The 21,998-nt window shown below is 48.4% G+C and overlaps 1 protein-coding gene across 2 annotated transcripts in view; it reads right to left on the minus strand.

Moving 5' to 3' along the window:
• Nucleotides 1-21,998, minus strand: part of ARHGAP33 (Rho GTPase activating protein 33) — a 463,864-nt gene that overhangs the window by 375,553 nt on the left and 66,313 nt on the right. Inside the window, exon 1 of one of the 2 annotated variants that reach the window (XM_078655398.1) lies at nucleotides 17,071-17,192. The exons of the other annotated variant lie outside the window; for it this stretch is intronic. The gene's annotated coding sequence lies outside the window, so the exon portion shown is untranslated. Of the gene's footprint in view, nucleotides 1-17,070; nucleotides 17,193-21,998 lie in introns of those variants that run through there. 2 annotated transcript variants of the gene reach the window in all.

The raw sequence follows: 21,998 nt of genomic DNA on the forward strand, positions 1-21,998 counted from the left end.
CAAAAGGCAGATCCGTTGCAAGGCATCCCTCTCACTAGGATGACCCCTCTCGTCGGTGTTCCCCTGCCACGGGATATCCTTGAGGTCCTCTTCTCGGATTCGCGCTGGGCTGGATGTGTCCACATCAGTTGTTCCTGCGCCGCCGTCAGTGGGGGTATGGAAGAGACGATGTGTCTCACCTCAGATTCCGCAGCCTCGTCCCAAGGTAGCTGTTGGTTTCTGTCTTTGCTTGCGATGTCTTCGCCCTCCCCGGACCTTTCCGATGGGCGTCGGAGGACCGTCTCTCGTCGCGGGGACTGCGTCCCGGAGGCCTCTGCCCCTGGGTCACCACGGCTGGCATGTGTCCAGTGTCCGTGTGACCCCAAAGGTGGATGTCACTAACGGTCTCGCTTGCTCCTCTCCGCAGATCCTGGGTGTGCGGAAACATCGTCGGTCAGCTGGTCTTCTTTGCCACTGGTGTTCTTCCGGCCTCGTGTTCCTCGCACCGTTGTCCTGGCACTTGTCACCTTACTTCTCTTCGGGAGTGAGTGGTCTTCGTCTTCCTGCACTCTTCTCTGTCTTTCTTTAGTTGTTTCCCTGTGGGGACGTTGCTTCGCACTGACTTCTCCTTCTACTCTTAATTGTGGCAACAGGCCACATGGATATGCTTCCTTCCTTTTCACGGTGGCAAACGTGCCACTCAGATCTCTCCTTTTCTTCCATCCTTTTCACGGTGGCAAACGTGCCACTCAGATCTCTCCTTTTCTTCCTTCCTTTTCGCAGTGGCAGACGTGCCACTCAGATCTCTTCTTTTCTTCCTTCTGCATCGCGACATCACTTGGACCGATCTTGTGTCTTCTCTTCTGACCTGGGTCCTCCATGCAGTGCGCGCACCCTGCATGTGTACCCCTGGTCTTGTCCCCGTCGGGGACACTTTCTCCTTCTTCCTCAGCAGCCAGAGTTGGTGTCGCGAACCTTCTTTTCTTGATGCTTTCTTTTCTTGATGCTTGTTGGTGACGTTCGGGGGTCCATGTTTGTAGACCTGTTCATGGTTGAACGTCTTGGACCGGTTGGTGGTCCACTTCTGCCGATGTCTGGCAGGTTGCCTTCAGTCGTCCTGTCGGACTTTGTGCTACAACAGTTCCTGGGGGACCCGTTGTGGGTCAGCACTTGATGGGCGATCATTCTGCGGATCGGCTCCTGGGAGGCGCCATGGATCTGTCGCGGGTCGGCACTTGATGGGCGATCGTTCGCGAAGATTGTTCTGCGCGATGGCGCTGCATGCATTCTTCCTTCTGCTTGCGGTGGCTGTGCGTCGCCACGTGGCGCGTTGTTTGCGCACTTACTGTTCAGGGTTCTGGGACGCCTGTTGCAGGACGTTGGGTACTTGCTGCTTTGGCTGTCGTCAGGTACTTGATGCCTTGGACTGTTGGCGGGAGTAGTTGATGCTGCGGTGAGCGCCTGTGGCCACAAGGCGTCGCTGCTCTCTCCGTCCTTTGATCGCGGCAGTCGTTTCCCTGGACGTTCTTTTAGTGCTTGGCAGTCGTTTCCTCCAGACGTCAGTGCTTGGATGCTTTGTGAGGCATTGGTGCCTTTTCCCACGTCGCGTTGGAAGTGGCAGCCGCCGACTCCTTGCTGATGTGTGGGGGTGTCACTTGCGCTGTTGCGCAGTTACTTGCTGCGGGAGTTTAGATGCTTTCCCTGGGGGCGCTACTCAGTCTGTTGCCCCTTGATGCTGTTGACTGAGCTTGCGTTGTGCAATGCTTGTTTTTGTACTTGTTGATGTAGGTGCAATTTAGCTTTTGGCCACTGGGTGGCAGTGTTCACTGTGTCAGCCGCTTGCCTTGCTTGATACCTTCTTCGCAGATTGAGCACTCTATTGTCTGTGCTCTCTCGGTGCACAGGGGGCTGGGGTTGGAGCTACTGCTGCCTTCCTGTTGAGTCCCTGTCCTTGGGTGCTGGGCACCGGGCTGCCCTCCTAGTAAGTCCGTCTCCTTTTCCTATTTACCGGTGGGGGCAGGAGGCATAGGCATGGAGGCGAGGTACTTCAGTGGCTATGTGCAGGGGGGGGAGGACCATGCTCAGTGTCTTGCTGGTTAATCTTTGGCGGTATTGACCGCTCTGCCGGCACTCTGCTCCTCACACGGAGCACTCAAGGAGGGGGCACCTTTGTTATTGGCGGCGCGGCCGCTTCCCGGCACTTTGTTCCTGCCCGCTAGGTGGGAACACCTTAGATCGCGGCCGCACTGGCCGCATGCAGGCGCTTCCTTCTTTCCCCTCCCCGCCCGCTGCAGCCTCGGCAGTCCTCGCGGGGGGGGTGGGGGGGGGGGGGGGGGGGGGTTTGATGCTTCCTCAGGCGGGGAGCGCGTCGCTCCGGTCACTCTTCCCTGGGCGGGGCAGGCCGCGGGTAGGCTCCGCCGGCTCTGCCTTTTCCAAATGCTAATAAAGCTCCGGTCACTTTTCTCCCAAGGCTGGAGGTGCTCGAGGCAGGCCGCGGGTAGGCTCCGCCGGCTCTGCCCTTTGGAAAGGCTGAAGCGCCTCCGGTCTCCCGCCGCAGCAGCTCCACATCGCACACGCTGCGCGGCGGAGACCTGTCACGGACGTCGCAGGCAGGCTCCGTTGGCTCTGTAGTTCTTCTCCACTCGGGGGTGCCGTCGGCAGGCCGCGGGTGGGCTCCGCTGGCGCTGCAGAGTCTTTCCTTTGCTGGGGGGCTACCGGCGGGCCGCGGGTGGGCTCCGCTGGCCTGGAACACGTTGCGAGGGGGGTCGGGAGGCGGTTAGCTACTCCGCTCCCTCCCCCTCGTAGTCTATGGTGATTGCGGGTCCGGCCGCACTGTATTTCACACCGTCTGTAGTCTCTGTGCCCCTGCCGCTTCCAAGCACACACGCGGCGGGGGCGGGGGACGACTCGGGCAGGCCGCGGGTAGGCTCCGCTGGTCCTGCTTATTCAGTGGCACAGTTCATGGCGGGCACTTCGCCCGTGGGGCTCACCTTCGGCCGGCGGGCCAGATGCTCCGTCGCGGTCGCGGCGGGTGGGCTCCGCCCGGCCCGTGCACCTCTCCGGTGGGGGTCTTCAGCCTCGCGGCCGTCGCAGGTGGGCTCTGGGCGGTCCGCTGTTGCTTGGTGGCACTCGGTGGTGGCGGTCAACGCGGGTGGGCTCCGGTCGGCTTGCTGTGTGGCGCCGACGTGCCTACCGGCTTCTCGGCGCGCTGCGCCTCGCCACCGGGGATGCCCTCTAGGCGGGCAGCTCTCTTCCCCTATTTCTTGTAGATTTAGCAGTGGGTAGTGGCACGCATGGGCTGCACTACCGGCCTCGTCGCCATTGTAAAGTTAGAGGTGGAGGGCCCTAGGCCCGCATGTTAGGAGCAGCAATGACGGACGCAGACACCAGATGAGGGTAGTATGAATGGCCTCGAGCACGTGCGCTCGGCCCCTTTTATTGCCAGCGTCATGTGACACCATGACGTCTGTGGTGGGTGGGTGTAAAGTAAGTTACATCACACTTGAACACTAGAACGTGTCCATGCTAGGACACTACACCGCCCACCACTGGCAGCGCCGCCGTGAAAGGGCTGCATGTGTGTGTGTATGATTTGCAAACCGTAATTAGCCACAAAAGGCGATTAAAACAACTGTACTTTCGGTATGTGGGTGGGGGGGGGGGGGGGGGGAGGTGTCTCTGTCGTGGCCACCGATGCGGAAGGGTGGGCCGCATGCAGAGTGCCTGTGTTGTGAAGGCGAAACCAGCGCCACTCCCCCGGGACGACCCCTGATTGACATCGCTGCCCTCCAATGACTAACAAGGCAGCAGGTGTGGACATGATGGGGTTCAATATACCGGTCACGTGCCGCACGTTTACCGCCCTTCTGCACATAATAGAGTCATCACTTTTGATTACTATACTCTATTGAGACAAATAAACCCTGGAACACACTGTATAGTACCTTCAGGTAAAACAAAACTCAAGACTTTCTTTGGCAACAAGCTCTGGAGTGTGTGTACTCAGCGCTTAATTTGTGAAAAAGAAAAATACAATAAGTGCCAGGGCTCTCGTCAGGCGGGCACTGCAGCTTTCATCACACATTGCCCCTGCCAGCGCTGCCAAGGATTGTAACAATACAACAATTAACCACCACACTCCTACGAGAGTGACAATTCCAACTATTTCAGGCCCCCAAAGCTATAAGAATGGCTTGGGCGGCAGGGAATAGTAATCTTAATGTATATTGAATTGGTAATGACACGCTGTTGTGGTGATCTCTAAATCAGTCAGACAGCCCCACATTGTGGCAGAAAGTCACAAGTGCTGGTGTTGACAATTGAGTGCTAGTGCTGAGCACCGTACACCACTGGGTCAAATTAAGCACTGACTAGTTCTTTTGTGCATTTATGAGTGGGCAGGTGACCCTATACATACACAAATATATGGTTTTTGAGGAGAGGATGCATAAACGGCCTTTATAATATATATATATATATACACACACCTTTTTTTTCCCCTTGTGTTTTTCCATCTCCGCAGTTCTTAGCAATAACCACTGACCCACCTCAAAACAATAAAACCCCTGTAAAAAATTAAGTATTCTACCCAGTTAACCCTTTACTTACTACCTCATACATACAGCCATTCCAAAAGACCATACAACTACTTGATACGCTTACCTATCCATGAACCCTAATGAACTTCTTAAAACCCATTATTGTCTGGTTCTCTTACCCTAATCCCTAAACATGTTTTTTTTAATTAAAACACACTTTATTGTATAGTACCCCTATCCACCAATGAGCCCTAAAACTAAATTACTACTACTTACCCATCACTAAACTATAACAAAAACACATTACCCCATAACAATCCCTGAACCTTAAAAACTTTACAACCCATTATTAGCCTTTCCCATCTCTGAAACCTAAGAAACCGCTGTCTACTCTGCAACCTTACCTATCATTGAGCCGTAAAATTCCCTTAAATCCTATTACACATTGCTGAACCCTAAAATCCTTAATACCTTGTACCCTTACCTGTCAACGATACCTACCCCATACTCATCCCTGAATCCTAAAAATACCCTAACCCATCCCTAAATCCTATAAACTCAATACAAGCCCAAACCACTTTCCCTCCCATAACCCTTTACATTGTTTAAATAACTAAAGATTTAGGTCTTTTAAAAAAATGAAACCTGCGTGGTACATTACAGCGTGGTAAAACACAATAAAATGGCCTGCGTGGTACTTACCTGCATGGTAAAGTCCTGCGGGGTAGAGCCTTATACTGTTCGCGTTAAACAGACTTTTATACTTTGCTCAATTGTTTTTAGAAACCGGCCACAAAGAAAAGCAATTTCATGTCCAGCTAAAATACACTGGTCCATTTGTTATGGTTTCATGTTGGCCATCAGAAGGCCTTCCTGGTGGCAAGTTTGTTGGCTACTACAAAATTGCCAGTGGGGTAGATCCTTTTAGTTAACCCAGCAATCAAATGTAGGAGAAGTGACAATCAGGTGCAAACCTGTGTCAATGCCAGAGACCACCAGGCCCTGGTCAGTGCTGTCTGGGCAGACGGTGAGATGTGCCTCCAAAGAGCATCCCCTTAGGGTTCATGGTTGGAATGGTGGATGAGTGGCAAGGGAAGATACAGGCTGGGCCAGCAGTCATCGAAAGGTCTCTATGTATTGCCAGTTCCTCGCGGACCACCTCTAGTCTACTGATAGAAGGGCTTCTAACTCTGACACAGAGTGGGAGACGAAGGACTTCTCGCCAGGGCCTGCCATCTCCAAGGAAGAGCCTATTTAAGGTCTTTGGGAGAAGAGTTTGTGGAAGGATTTAAGAAAGGGTGAGGGGAAGCATCATTCTATAACACCACATGAAACATCAAGCATGCTGATTTAGTTGATGTGTCTGCAGTACTGCAGTCACAGTGGAACCAAAAATAGGCCAGAGAACCAAAAACATAAATAAACACTAGCAATGGCCAAGGGAATAGGTGTGGCTTTGATGAGACAATCAATTCAAACTCACACATGCAGAAATATTCCGTACAATAGCACATTAAAGCCAAGCCTGTTGAATTTGCCAATGTTTGTGCTTACAGTTTTTGGAGAGTTTAGCCAAAGACTGGTCTTTTATTTTTTTAACAGTGAAAGGCAAGTTAATTGGTTTAATGTCAACTGTTGCATTTCTACACATACTTCAAATCAGAATACGTCTCTCATGACTCTGTTAAAGAATGGAGTGATGGCGTTTGTTATAACCACAGATTACAGACAGCGTATACAAACCCTATTTTTTTGGCTGTCGAAAGAGACTTGTTGTGACTGCCTTTATCACTTCTCCTTGATCAATCATTGTACCATTTTAAAATACAAAAGATGCATAAAGAAGAACTTCCAAAAAACCCTTATCGTTTTTCAATATTCTTTATCTAATTATTATTGCAAATGTTACCTGCACCTTATTGGTATATTTTTTGAAGAATAGTTTAGATAAAATATATATTATCCTGAAGTAATTATTTTAGACATGTTAGACACCAATATCTGTGTCGCCCCCTTGTCATAAAAGTAAGGTATTAGTTAATATGGACATATTGCTTTATAATACGATTTTGTAGAGATGTGCTGTTGTAGATGTTTATGTTTACGCAGATTTCTGCTGTCTCAGTGAAGCCTGCATCCAGGGACAGCCTTTAGCATGTGCCAGGGCACACATCTCCCTGCAGCAGTCTCCCTATGACTTAAACACTTTTGCAGAAGGTTGCTGGTGCCCTGGTCTGCTTTTTAGGTTTCGCCTCGTCGAAAGCTGCGCACCGCGCAGCTTTTCGGCGCAGGCGAAATCTAATGTTTACAGTATGTGTGTGTTGTCCCGCCCTCTCTTTCCATTGGCTAGCTCCATAAATGGAGGCTAGCCATTGGAAGAGAGATCTGTTCGTCATTCTGCGAGCAGATTCGTGGGCGTTCCCGTGATTTTTACTCATCCCGCCCCTTTGCGACCGTCATGCGGCGGTGGGCGGTTGTTTATTTATTTTTTTTCAAGCTTTGTTTTCGCCATTTTTAAAGTGTCATTTTCAGGGGTGGGTTGCGCGATGTCCCGCTCTCCGTTCCCGCCCCCCCTCCCGCTGTCCGTGTGCCCGTTCCTGCCCCCCCTCCCGCTGTTCGTGTGCCCGTTCCCGCCCCCCCCCGCTGTTCGTATGCCTGTTCCCGCCCCCCCTCCTGCTGTCCGTTCCTGCCCCGCCTCCCGCTGTCCGTGCTCCGTGTAACTGCTATTGTCGGCGGTTACTTCCGTGGCTGTTCGTTTGTTTGGAGATTGCATTAGTGCTGTACTCTTAATTCCATCTCAGGGACAGCATAGGTCTATGTTCATTTATTTACGTTCTTTTTTCAGAATCTGTGTTTCCGAGGTTATTAGCCTTTCCTGTACTCTTCCCCCGCCCTTGTGCTCCGCCCGGCGGCCGGGTTTTGCTCCGCCGTCCGGCCGGGCACAGCCAGCCACTATTCCCCCGCCCTTGTGCTCCGCCCAGCAGCCGGGTTTTGCTCCGCCGTCCGGCCGGGCACAGCCAGCCACTCTTCCCCCGCCCTTGTACCAACCTTCAGTGACTTATCCATTCCTGCACTAGGAGAAGGAAAGACAAGAAATAAGGGGACACACTTCACTCTAATTTGGAACCCGAACATTCCTTTCCTTCAGTCTGGCCTCTGCCCATCATTCTTCACAACATACAAGGTCTCAGGCTATTTCTGAAGGGGACAGAGGAACATTCAACGTGAAACAGACAGCGCTGCACATCACGCAGACAACATCACTGCTGCACTGTTGCACTGCACTGAGTCATTTTCACTGCAGTACTCGGGCAGTGTGATCCTAACAGCAGCACTGCACATTCACCCTCAGAACTCTACGGGGTAACACGGTGCAGCTCTACACAGAGCATGCATGCTCGTGGGCCCGATTCCGGCGGGATGCTATCGATTTTTTTAGCAAAAAAAATGCTTTTCTTTAGGCTGTCTCCCGCCTGAACAGCATCTGTTTCAATAGAAGTGAAAGGGGTAAATCCATGCTCCCGATTGTGTTTTTAGACTCTCCCATCTCCCTCCTCTAAAATGTTGGCCTGTATGCACAGAGTGACTGTCACTGTAGCAATGCACATGGTGGCACTGACTCAGTGCAGCACTGCAGACTATGCCCTCACTGCATCAATCGACAGGGATCTCACTGCAGCATTAGAGAGACCTCACTGCAGCACTGTAGAGCCTAGCCCTCAGTGCAGGGCTGAACAGCGTCCCTCCAGTATACCAAGACACCCTCACAGCAGCACTGCACAGAGTGACAGTCATTGTTACTGCACTGGAGAGACCTCACTGCAGAACTGTAGAGCCTGACCCTGACTGCAGGGCTGAACAGCATCCCTCCAGTATACCAAGACACCCCCACAGCAGCACTGCACAGAGGGACCGCCATTATTACTGCACAGGAGAGACCTCACTGTAGAGCGTGACCCTCACTGCAGGGCTGCACAGAACAGCCCTCTGTGCAGTACTACACAAAGAAGCGCTTAATGGAGAAATGCACAGAATTATCCTCATTACCACACTACAAACAGTACCCCCCTCAGCAGCACTGCACTAGAGGGCAACACTGCAAGGTGATAATCATTACATCACTGCCCAGCCCGACTCTAATTACAGCACTGCACACTGTGGCCTCCTCTGCAGCACTGCACACCATCTCCTCCTCTGCAGCACTGCACACTGTGGCCTCCTCTGCAGCACTGCACACTGTGGCCTCCTCTGCAGCACTGCATATTCACCCTCACTGCAGAAATGTGTGTGTGTGGCTGGCTCTGGGTGTGTGTGTGTGGCTGGCTCTGGGTGTGTTTGTGTGGCTCTGTGTGTATGCGTGTGTGGCTCTGGGTGTGTGTGTGGCTCTGGGTGTGTGTGTGTGCGCTAGTAATTGCTGTCTGCTGAGCTTGTCCGTAGGGTACAATAGGTCTCACATTTGCGAGAGATTAAGCTAATGGCAATGTAAATGACAATGGCATTTATTTATCTGTTTTCAAAACCAACACAAATACTAATTTTGTCATTTACAATGCCAATAGCTCAAACTTTTCCAAAGGCGAAACCATTGCATTGTAAATGCTTGTTTTCTTTTTGTGGCTCTTTTCAAATCTACCAAACGGAGGATAAGAAATGTTTTCACCAAGTCTAGGATACCACCTTGATAAAGGATACTTTGTGGTTTATCCGAAGGCTTTTTAAACTAAGAAACTCCATCCAAGCTTTTTATGCAGAAATAAATTATTTCTAAGAACTCCCTCAGCCCAGCCCCCACCTGAGCTTGAGGCCGCCCTGGTAGTGCCATCTTACCAAAGTTGGACTAGGTGGCAAATGACGAAGCATGTCAAATTACGTGAGTGAGCATACCTCGTCCAATTCTTGGAATTGCCCTCTTTCTGGGAGTTAGAGTAGTAGTAGTTAGCAAGGAAAACATTAGTGCATGTATGCTCGTGAACAACCGGTTTGAAGCAAAAACAGGGAGTCACGCCAATCTTTGTGTTGTGATTCTATGAGTGAGGGCAGGCGTGAGCCCATCTGTGTGCCCTTTCTCTCTCATTTTGTGTCATGACTCTTTAATCTTGCCACCCTCAGGAGCAGCACGTGCAGGTAAGAGGTGGGGGTTGGGAATTCCGAGAGACGATGAGAGAAAATGATTTATTTAATTTCCCCTTGTCAGTTGAGTCCCCCACCCCGCCCCACCGCTTGTAAATGCACGGGCCGCTCCTGGCCACCTTACCTTCCACCTACTCTTCATAAATTTTCAAAACATAGATAATTTAAGAGAACAGGTGGGAGGGCCTTCTGTTTGGATTTGCCCAGGGTGGTCTCTGAGCAAAGGCCAGCTCTGTCTGCAGCCGAGCCCCAAGAGGTTGTACAACATACCAACCGCATTCAAAAGCTGCAAATAAAACCTTGGCAACAAAGTTTTATTCTTACCTCTTTTCATGTCTGGCCTTGAGATGGCCTTCGCCATCCTTCAGCCTCATGACCAGAACTAACATTTTAATAAAAATTCATAGATATATACAGAAGTAGCTTCAGTCCGTCTTTTTCCATTCACTGGTCTATTCAAGTGTCATTTACACTTTACTTCTGCATACAAAGTGGGCAGTGGGTCTGACCACTTTATTTACTAGCTGTCTAGCACTTTAAGCGATGTATTTTTCTTGATCACATGCGCAGAGTTGCCTGTAAAGGAGATAACTTTAGTACAAGTACTTGTGTGATCGGACTGTTGGGATGCTTTTTTATTTATTTACTTTTACACAGAAAAAAAAAATAGGTCGCCAAGTCCTTTGTTCTAGGCATTGCCAACGCTTGTTTACTTTAAGTTCACGATTGTTGTATCTTTGAAGGGTATCTGTCTGAAAAGTATCTCACAGGCCCTACACACTGACCGCCAGGCGCTTCAGTGTACCACAAACACATCCTGGAACAAGATCGCAGTCTGCCACTTCCGGCGAGTATTCGCGCGTCTGTGTGATGTTACACTTCCGGCGTGCACATAAGGAGCACGTGCCACGCGTATTGGCCTCACCTCCCTGCATGGTAAAGATTACCTTTCACAACTGTACCGGTTTCGTGAGATCAGAGATTACTACAGGACTGCAATTAAAATTGGCGCGGTTTTAAATTGCTTGCATGAATAATAAATAAAATAATAACACGAAATATGCATCCACCTAAAATGTCTTCTACCAGATTCTATTTCTAAGCATCCCACTAAGCCGCACCTATAATCTAAGAGGCGATATGCCATGTTTTTTTGCTTTTTTGTGATGCAGTTGCGAACACCTGGAACGAAGGCCTCTGCACCTCAGGCAATCACCATATATGTAAATTGACACTTGTATAGCGCACTACTCACCCGCAAGGGTCTCAAGGCGCTTGTACGAATACCGCTGTGGAACCCACCCTGGCTTTCCCTGTGAGGTGTCCACTCCTGGGCACCCCCAAGGTGGAGGCCAGGCATCCTTAGCGTTGTGGGGGCCGTTGTGGAGATTAAGCAAGCTATTGCCCAGAGTTGCAGAGTGGAACTCATGATTAGAATAGGCACCGAGGCGAGAATTATCAGGTCCGTGGAAATTGCGCCCGAGACCCGCCGAGGCGGGGAATTGAACCCTGGTCCCGGGCTAGACCTCTGCATCAGGGTCTGCCGCTCTAACCATTGAGAGTAAAGAAGAAAAAAGTGCCAGGACACGAGTTATAAACACCAGAGCTAATTTATTCAACTGGTGTATCCCTTCCTTTCATTGTTTCCAGAAGGTATGCATTTGTCATTATGTCAAACTTTTCAAAACATATTTACATTTTTAACAGAGGATGAGACATTCCTCTTACATTAGAGACAATATTTCAAACATTCAACAATAATTGGTCCTTGCGGTATGAATCAAACAAGAACAAAAAAGCAAATCAGAAGAAATTCATGAATGGTTACACTTTCACTATTTCATGAAAAACGACAACAGATGAATCATGTACACCTCAACTTATTCGTGAATTTTTAAATATATTGCCCTATGGTGTTATGCGCCACTTTCGACAGCCAAGTAGCCGACGCGTTTCCAAACCCTTCTTTTAATTAATGGGGTTCTTCCTCAGGGCTGGGCTGTTTACCTGTGGTGTAAAATTAAGGGACATTCAGTATCTCCTTTTTCAAACTTTTTAACTTACTTCGTCTAACAGATAAACTTGTAGACGTTTTTACCTTGTATCTCGGTATTGTGGACTGTTCTCAATAGGGGGGGGCATCTGATAAATTGGATTTTTCACCATTGCCTAAATAGAGTTAAAGGTTGGTGATTATTATGATTGTGCGAAATTCTAACACTTAATTGCGTGTTTGGCGTGTCAGTGTGTGGTGCGCTCGCACTTACTTGTTATGTTCTTTATTCTTCTACTACTGTGCTAACTTCCAAGTAGTCTTTGGACATGCGGGTTCCACCAATTTCTTTCTCTATGGTTAGAAATTATGAACATTAGTCCCCGGTCAAACCCGGTACCCGACTTTCATACTTTTAGTGCATTCACGTTTACAAATTGCTTACTTGTGTGGTGTGCGGCGGGAAGCCCAAACGCTGCTACATTTTGATGTGGTTGTGGGGGCAGTAATAAATCATTCCCGATTTCGACGTTCTGTAAAAAAGGGGCACACCCGTAGCTCCCGTTACTCGGCGGTCATAAATATTCTCAGTTCCCACTTCGGTGTGGTGACCATCAATATTCTTACCGTTATCTCTATGTGTTTGGGGCAGTGCTGGGGGTTCTGTTAGTCCGCTTGCTTCTCGCTCGTCTGTGACTGTTCAAATGAGATATCTAGGTGGAACTCGGTTTCCTGTTTATGTATGCTGCTAAGCATTATGGGATTCGTAGTTTTGTGACTGAATCGCGCATTCTGACAATTTACAAGTAACTGGCAAGGGCTGTAGCGCAGTGGTTGACCTCTTCTTATTAAGTGTGTCCTGCGTGCAACAGTGGGGTTCACTGAGGGCTCAATAATTTGATCTTTGTAGCTCAGACATTTCGTTCAGGCCATTGAGCCACACTTCTCCACTGCTCCACTCCATTGCTGCCGAAATTCAGGAAGGACCTCAAGACCTGGCTCTTCGACTGAACCGCAGAGACACCACCCCCCCCCTCTCCACTCAGCGCCTTGACACCCTCACAGGTGAGTAGTCGCGCTTTATAAGAAACCTCATTTATTGATACATTTATGCAACAACGTTTTATATAGCACACAACTTCCCCGGCAAAGGGGCGTCCCAGCCCTGATAGCAGAAAACTGCAGAACTATGTACCACAAAGGGAGCCTACAATGGAGGGAAGAGGGGAGTTTTGATTGCCTTACGGAATGACAGGTAGTGTTTTTAAGCTGCGAATGCCGATGGGGGGGGGGGAATCACGTTCTACAGTTTGGCTGCTAGTACACAGAAGGAACGACCACCAGCACGAGCCCTCTTCCCTCGCAGGACAGCTGCCAGATGCTGCCCCATCGACCGAATTTGACGGGAGGGGGTATAGAGTGTGAGCAGATTGGCCAAAATGCCTGGAGAGGAGAGATTTAAAATTTTGAAAGACATGCAAAGGCCCTTAAACTCTATATGTTTGACCACAGGCAGCCAATGTAACCGACGGACTGCACTAGTGGTAGGGCATGTACCGGGCAAACCCAATAGAGTTCTCGCTGCAGCGTTTTGGACCCTTTGCAGTCGTGCAATTTCCGCCTTATTGGATCCCAAGTATAGTTTGCACTGGTTCGCGATAGCAATGAACGGGGCCATATGGCAGGGCCATAACAAACACCAACTGCTTGAAGGATGCCCCCACGCAATCAACCAGGTACCAATAATAGTGCAAGTGACGGCAACCTGTGTCGCTGCCATTAACGGAACGTTTACTCCAATAAGTGCCCACCTAAATCTAGTTTTGATATAATTTCCCTCTTTTCCTTCTGTAATATTATGGGAGCATCAGTAAAGTGGTCTGTGGCACACACTCAAAGGCCTACATGTAGTAAGACTCGTGTGAGCTATCCAGATGTAAATGTGCACTAGCTGGCATCACAGCACCTCCTTTGACAATACACGGTGCACTTATATCCCCTCGCTGTAGCGCCTAGTACGGTGTGAAATGCACGGAATAAGAAGCTATTTAAAGGAAGCATTAATTAACGACCCAAATAAAAATATTTTATGAAGACTAAAATATTCCTAAATTAAATTATTACTCTTTAATAATGAAACACAACTGCAGTTAGTACACCATATGATAATAGCTATGAAGTGTGCACAGTCACGTCAGGATAGGTACTCAGATTCATTCTATGTACTCACTGACTTTAATGCACAGTTATAAAGTAATCGTCAATGCGGCTTTCGACAACCCCAAATTTATCGGTTTCAGCCAAAACACAGCCAGCTCCTTGAAGGCTCTTCCAAAACATCTACCCACTCCAATGTATGTTCTGGAATAGGCAAGCGGGATCCCATGAAATGAAATACAAGCATTTGTGTAAAGCGCACAGCTACCTCCGGAGAGGTGTCCCTGCCCTGGGGGCTGTCAGTAGAATTAAGCGAGCTACTGCTCAGAGTCACATGGTGCTGGGCTAACCTGCCGCTGGCGACGAAACGTGAACCCTGTGGTCCGTAGTTAGGCACCCTGGCCGCTGCGCCACACCCAGGGCCGGACTGGGAACCAAAACCGGCCCCGGCAAAGTGCTCGGCCGGCCCCCGGGGGGAGGTCTGAGCTCTTTGCAGGGGCCGGTTTTCGGCCGATTTTGTTGCAGGGCCAATTTTGCAGCTATGCTGCATAAACGGCCGTGTAACAAAACCGCCCCCCAGGGGAACAAAACCGGCCCCCACCCTTGCGGCGCACCGGGGGATTGCCCGGTGCCCGCAACGGTCAGTCCGGGCCTGGCCACACCTCTCCCATCGTGGTAACTGACAGGTTAGGAGCTGGGCTCATGCACCTGCTGCAGAGAGAACTGGGTACCACTGCCATGTCACATCCTGGCTGGGGCAGAACTGAACTGGTATGGTGAGCAAAAAAACTATGGATTTAGGCCCAGATCTCTGTACTGGGGGTGAATGTTTGACATTGTTCAGCATCCCATCCATTTTTTTGCACATGTTCACATCATAGCTGGAACAGCCTGGAGGGCCAAAGAGCTAGACAATAACACCCAATAACAGACGATGGAGGAGGAAGATTTCTTGTCTGCCCCAGTCAGGAGGGCGACTGTGATTCACACCTGTTTCTCAGTCAGCGGCCCCAACAGTAATCACATTGGTAGCTTCATAAATAAGGCCACTACGTTCCAGAGCATAATCTTAAATCTTTTGCACATACATTTGGGGCTCTCCCACATTGACTGTTGTAAGTTGTAACTCTGTCTTGACTGGTCTCCCCAAAACCCACCTCACCCATCTGAAGCGATCCAACACTCAACACGCAGGACCAAAAAGAATCACACATCTGCTGGTCGCCCATTGAACCCAGGGCTGTATACAAGACTGCTTGGATCACCTGCGCTTACTTTGTAAAAAATAGAAGTGCGAGGGCCCTCCTAAGGAGGCCACTTCCGCTTGCACCCCCCATTGCAGCCGTCAGCACTGCCAGAAGAAACAACACACCTACTAACCATCATACACCTACAAGTGTGACAATTCTGAGTATTCCGGATTCCCGAAGCTAGAAAAATGGCTTTGGCAGCAGGTATTAGTCTTTGTTTTTTTATATTTGTATTTATTCAACAAGAATGACAGACATTTCACTCGTGCTGGTAATCCCATTACATCACATATTATGATCGACATATATAATCTCAGTTCAAGCAACAGTATACTTTGCATAGTATGTGCTCCGTTCCCCGTCCTCCGCATTTCTAACTCTACCATAGGTGATACACAAATATCTCCTTTGTACATGTTCCATTTTGACCACTTCCTTTCCCATTTCTTTGGGCACCCCCTAGCGATAAATACTTCCTTCTCGGCTATCATACATTTATCCATCTCCCTATTCCATACAGTATTAGTCATTTTTAAAGTGCATTGAATTAATAAAACTACTGTTATGCTTCGCTCTAAATCAGATAAAGAGCACCACCATGCAGCAGACTGTCATAAATGCAGGTGTTGACAGTTAAGTGCCGGTGTGTACCACCGGCTCAAATTAAGCACTGGCATCACCCATAAGGCCCTACACATATCCACTCCCAGTCACCTGGCAGACAAACTCAAGCTTCCAGGAGGTGTTAGATCGTCGCAAAACGCCAAATTATTGCAGCAAGAACCCCTGGCCGTTAAAAAGGAATGACTTCTGGCACAATCCTTCTCTGTGGTGCAACCAGAATTTGGAACTCACTACCTGCAAGCCTCCCACTGCCACCTCGCTGCCGAACTTCAAAACAGCAGTGAAAGACCTCCTGCTTCAATGATTCTTAAACTGAGACAGGGCAGCCAGTATCTCCCCCCACACCCCCCCGCCCCCCTTGCGAACATGTTCACCCGCCTCTAGGCACTGATCGACACTACCCCCTTTTCACGAACTGCTCACAAATGTTTCACTGATGTGTAAACCTACTGTATAACGTGTTTCCTTTTTTCTATAACGAGGTACCATTTTGTAATTCCAGAGCTCATGCAACCATATTTAGTAATTCTTCTACCCGCTGTAAGTATGTAATGACTTATGTCTACTGTAAACCGCTCTGCCACCTTTAGGTAATGTTCATGCTATATCAAAATGCACATAAATAAAAAAAGGTCTGGGAGACCCGCCCTGGAAAGCACTATTTGCTGAAAACCCAGGAGTGACAGAAAACCAACCTCTTTGCACGAAAGCACTTCACAGCCACCACGCTACACCATTAGCGCTAATCGAATCTGAGATCTGCACGTTACACAAATGTCTGCGACAGGTGCATGAACCTTCTGAGCTGTGTTAGAAGTGGCAGTCCGACCCCGCTCTCTAATAACTAACCTCCAGCAGTCCATCAGACGACTACGTAACGACGGTGTCTCCTTTCAATGACATGCCACGAGATAGCAGACACCTCCTTTATCAAACAGGACACGTGCCCCTGGGCATCCCACGTGAGGGGCACACACTCGAGCAAAAAGGGTAGCTGCGTGGATCAATGCTCCTGCTGCGAAGATCCGAGTGTACACCCCTGCCTGCACACATGACTCCACCAGGTGACACAGGTGTGGATGGGAGTACCGTGTGCTGCTCAGACTCGAGCTGACTTCTAGGCGCTTTCGAATCATGGGCCTTTTTCCTGAATCGCATAAAGGGGGCTGGGGGCGCTGCCTTGCCGTAGTTGCTGCGCCCGTATCGTGTGACTTCCTGAAACTGAGCCGAGTTTTCCCCAAACAGCAGCTGCACGCTGGGACCTGCCCGCGGTGCTCATGCCAGGCCTGGGACCAGCGAGGGCGGTGAAACCCTGAGCCAGGCAGGCTGCTGGCACCTGCCAGGGGCAGCCTGAGAGCCCTGCGTGCGGGGCAGGGTGCCCGGGCGCACCTGTGCTTACCTGGCCGGCTCACAGCGGCTCCGTCCCGGGGGGGCGGGCCCGCGCCCACCTGCAGCCCGCTGCCGGGGCCGAGCCTCTCGAGGAAGCCTCAGACATCCCCTTCCTGGCGAGGAAACGTGAACAAGTGCTCCGAGCGGCCCTGACCTGTGCCTTAAAGGGGAAGGGCTGGCCTCCAAGCCTTAAAGCGGCAGTACAGCCCCCGCCCTCGGCAAACACCCGCTGCGCTCCCGGGCACAGTCGGGGGGGGGCTAGAGCCCCCCCTCCCCCCCCCCTACAAGGACACCCCTTCCTCGGTTTTCGTAAATCTGACACATTTGTGAAATGTTTAGGGGCAGATTTACAAGCCCCTTGCGCCACTTTTGCGTCACTTTTAACATGGGAAAAGTGACGTAAAAGTGACGCAAGGGGCTTGTAAATAAGCCCCTTAGTATTTATATGTGTTGTCATTCACCCCCTATGCTCCCCCCCCAGATAGGCCCGAATATGTGGGCCAGGCTTAGTAGACAGGGCATAAGTCATAAAAAGAGAAGTTGGGGAACTAACCTAGTTAAGCAGTATGCAAGTGACATCATGGCGCGTGACATCACGGCATGTGGCACACACAAATATACATCACAGAAATTGACATCGCATGAAGTGGCATCAAAAGCCACAACTTTACAGGAAGTGGCATCACAAGAAGTGACACCAGATCTTAAGAACTCACATATATGTTTAGCAGCTCTATCATGAGTACATTTAAGCGCAATCCGCGTATACAAGCAAACCCTCCTGATTTAGGCAGAAGATTCACACTTTTGTAAGCTACACTCAAAAATAATGTTGCTTTTTGTCAGCGTAAAGCTTCCTTTACCCAATGACCGAAAAAATAACTCTACCACCAGTCTACTCAACCAGGCATAATATTCCATATGCAACACATTTCCATGTATATGTAACTGCTTTAGCTGCCTGCACTCTCCAAAGGTGAGACCGCTCTCCTATGCTAAGTATCCTTACACAGCCTTACCCACCTGCACTCATTTGAGTTGATTGGGGCTCATTTTTTACCAACTAACCACAACATAAAGTATAATAGAAAGACCGAAAGGGGAGAAGGAGAGATAAGAAAACAATGATGAAGACAGAAAAGGGGAGGAAAAAAGAATCTGCAAGACTAAGCATTTGTAGGGTAGTGATAAAAAAAAAAGTTATGTCAACCTTGGCATTCAGCAATTGGACCCTAAGAAAACGTATGTGTCTCTCCAGTTATGTTTTTACAAATAGCACGCCGCCCCCTAAAATGTCACCTCTACAATTAGTCTACCCACACTCATGTATGAGGGGTCGAAAGGTCAACGTTAATCATACAAGCGTTCCCTGCCCAAATAGATAAAGCTGCATATGAAATAGGGATCACACGTCTATTTAGGGCCTTCTGAGATACTTGGACGCTGTAACATGTGTTGTGTTATTTATGTGTAACATTTGGTTCTTTTTTGTCTCAGCCACACTTTTATGTCACAAATGTGTATTTTTATTGTTATGTATTGCAAAAGGTGTATCACTCCTATCTTATATTATTATTGATATGTCTTTAATCACATACAAAATATGGATTTCAATATATCGGATACAATCTTTTCAACTTGAATTGAGTCCTTGTTATTTCTAGTTTATATTTAGGTCTATGATCAGTGTAATGTGTATCATTTATTGATGGTCCTACATTTGAGAGGACAAAGTTATTTGTTTGAAAAAATTCCTTCCCCATGGCAGAACCACTGTCCATATATTGTTGATATTCCCCAGGTTCTGCATGATTCTGGGACACCCTGTTATTAGTATTGACCTCCACATATAGGAGCAGACATCTCTTATGTGCCTATTGTTGGCATAACTATATCTAAATCCCCCCTAACATTCACCAGCGAAACCTGACAGCTCACCCTGGAATCAGTACCACCAGAATACCCACACCAAGAACGGACCATAAATTTAAAAGTAAGAGGTATCAGCTCCACATCCAAATAAGTGTAAGCTGCACGGTATCCAAGGGTGAGAAGGAGATGGTGACTAAGGTAACTCACGAGAAAAAGGCACACTCAAATCCAGTCCCAGCTAGCACTTTCAAGAAAATATTGGCTTTCCAGAGGAAATATTACTAGTTTCCATAGAAAAACTACCCAAGTGGGGAGATGTAGGAACAGCGAGAGACACCACAAACTATGGCCAGTACAACACTCTAACCTAATGCGCCAAAAATTAAAGATAAAACGTTGACCTTTGTTGTGAAATAGGAGAAATAAAGAGATGTCATTTAGTGGCTGAATTGGGCAGAGTGAAGAAAACGTGTGCGCTGTTCATCACTTCCGTATGCCAGGTGGAGAAGCTAGACAAAACACAGATCTTTCCAACAAGTGCATTAACCTCCAGAGTTAGCTTACCATTATTATTCACTTGTGGTGATGATTGAGGGCTGCCTCCCCGACTCATTGCTCTATCATGAAGAGGGCCATCGCCCTGTGCAGTGCTGTGACCTGAAGGGGCTGTTTTACGGTGTGTGCTGTCACTAACCCCGTATGCCAGGAGAGGAGCTGTGGGGAAGTGAGAGGGCTGTTGCCCTGGAGCACTGTGCATCTGTGAAGGAGAAGCAAGCCAATACCCGCGGAGGAAGAACAAAGATTCAAATATCCAATAATCCAGGAGAACCCAAGACCTGCCACCGTAATCATGAGGGTTATCACATAGGCTACGTAGGATCATGTGTAAGCCGGCCACCTCTACCGTAGCATCCAGTCTTCTGCCAGGTCACTCGGAACCCCACTCCCGCAAGAGCAGGTAAGACTGAGTACTGGGCCGCCAATACTGGGCTTGCTCGGACAAGCTACAGCACAGAGGCACTTTCACTTTCTCACAGCCATCATGAACCTTCTAAGACTTGAACTCACTCGCAGGGCCTAGCTGGAATGTCGCCTCACTTAAGTAGTGAATGACCTCGATCCTTTTGCAGGGACGTGGAACATGAGAGCTGATCCAAGAAACGCGTGTGAGCCTGCCTTAAGAAGACTGTGTATATTATTTGTACGCAAAATATATGGGTGGATGTCCAGGAACGCCAATGCACCACCCTTTTAATGCCTATCTGACCCATGGTAATGCAAGGCAGCGCAATGCGCTGCTTTGCGTTTGTTTATTTTTCTATTACAAAGCCACACAAACAAGATTTGTGTGTCACTGTAAATCTCATAATAGATTTTGCATCAGGGTTATGCAAGAAAAGTGACAAAAACTGATGCAAAATCTGGGCCTCAACTTCTACATTAATTTATTTAAAACTCTTCCTCAAAGAAATTGTCAACAAAGAGAAAATTGATAGTAAATCTGCTCTGCATAATTGGTTGCAAAGCCTGAATCTGTGTGTTCTGAGTAAAGCTGAGTGAATAATAATGGTAAGATAACTCTGGAGGTTAATGCACTTGTTGGAAAGGTCGGTGTTTTGTATAGCTCTAGTTTTGTCTCAAGGTTGCATGGAGGGCAAAGCACATCATGTAACATGCAGATGACACATTTGACTTTATGTAGATATGTAAGTGGCTTACTGCTTTGAACATAGAGATCCCTATGTTACTTGCAGTTGCATTGTAATCCTTCTAATATAGCAGTGAGCTATGAAGGATGATATGTGACTTCTACACTTTGTAACCCCCTCTGTGTTATGTAACATACCCTATACGCTGATGTTCAAACTTATATGGTTTATTGTATATGTAATGTGTACGTGTGATGCCAAGTGCTCTGGCACCCTGCATTGGGACGAGTAGTGCTACAAAACAAAATAGTGGTATTTAAATTGTCATTTCAACTCCTTGTCAGAGGTAGTTAGCCTGCACGTTGTTGCGGATCGAAAGCAGGCACTTCTGAATGTGTCCCGGTGTTTGAAAATTACACCGGAATGAGTGCAGCATCATTTACAGTGGCGCCCAAGTTTTAGGCATGGTGGACAGTGTCCATCCTGTGAAAATAGTGGGGAGATGTCGTCCACCTTCGTGTACCCCTGGCTTCAGCCCTATTAGTAGATTACTTTTTGTCACAACCCGGGTGAGGGTGCAAAGGACTGACCCTTCTGTCAACCACCACTGAATCCTGGCACTTTATCCAGTGAGGTCCAATGAGGACGTGCCTTAAGACGACAAGTGCCAGGATGCTATACATTTGACGAGGTGCAAGCTTTACCTTTCGTCTTTGCCTCAATCTGTTTTTAAAAGAGTGGAATATTTTGCAACCCAAAGGCTCACGGTCCTACAGATACAATTTGAGGGAACTCCTCTTCTTAGTACTGATCTGGAAGGTGAGAGACATCGGGGACAGGAAGCATTCATATTCTCTCAGATGTCAACAGTCCAAGTCATATGGCTCTTATTGAAATACACCTTCATATTGGAAAGGGGGATAGAAAAGTCAACAAATGGACAATGAATATTCCATTCAAAATGTATACTCCACAGAACATGATTTCTCTTGTTCCTGTAAATCATTTTATGACTATAATAGATTTGATGGATGTTTATTTCCGCAACCCCATGGAAGCTGCCATCAGACACTCCTGCGGCTTTGTATCCAGACTCACCACTGGCCGTTCAGAGTTTGTTGTTTGCTCAGCCCGAGGGTTTGCACAATCGTGGTGGCTTCCATTGTAGCTCTTCTTCATCCACAAGGGATTCCAGTTTATGCATACCTCAACCATTGGTTGCTCCATTGGAGTCAAACACTGTATAGTATCTAGAAATGACAATATCAAGTAACTATAACTCGCACCCCCGTCATGCACAGTGTTGTCGTCAATGATGTTATCTCAGTTGTCTTCAGTAATGTTATCAATATCAGAGAACATGTCATGAGCGTTGTATTATGTGAAATGCATGGTGAGGGCACAAGATACAGTTACT

Source organism: Lissotriton helveticus, chromosome 7 (genome assembly GCF_964261635.1).
Source record: "Lissotriton helveticus chromosome 7, aLisHel1.1, whole genome shotgun sequence".
NCBI classification, from domain to species: Eukaryota; Metazoa; Chordata; class Amphibia; order Caudata; family Salamandridae; genus Lissotriton; species Lissotriton helveticus.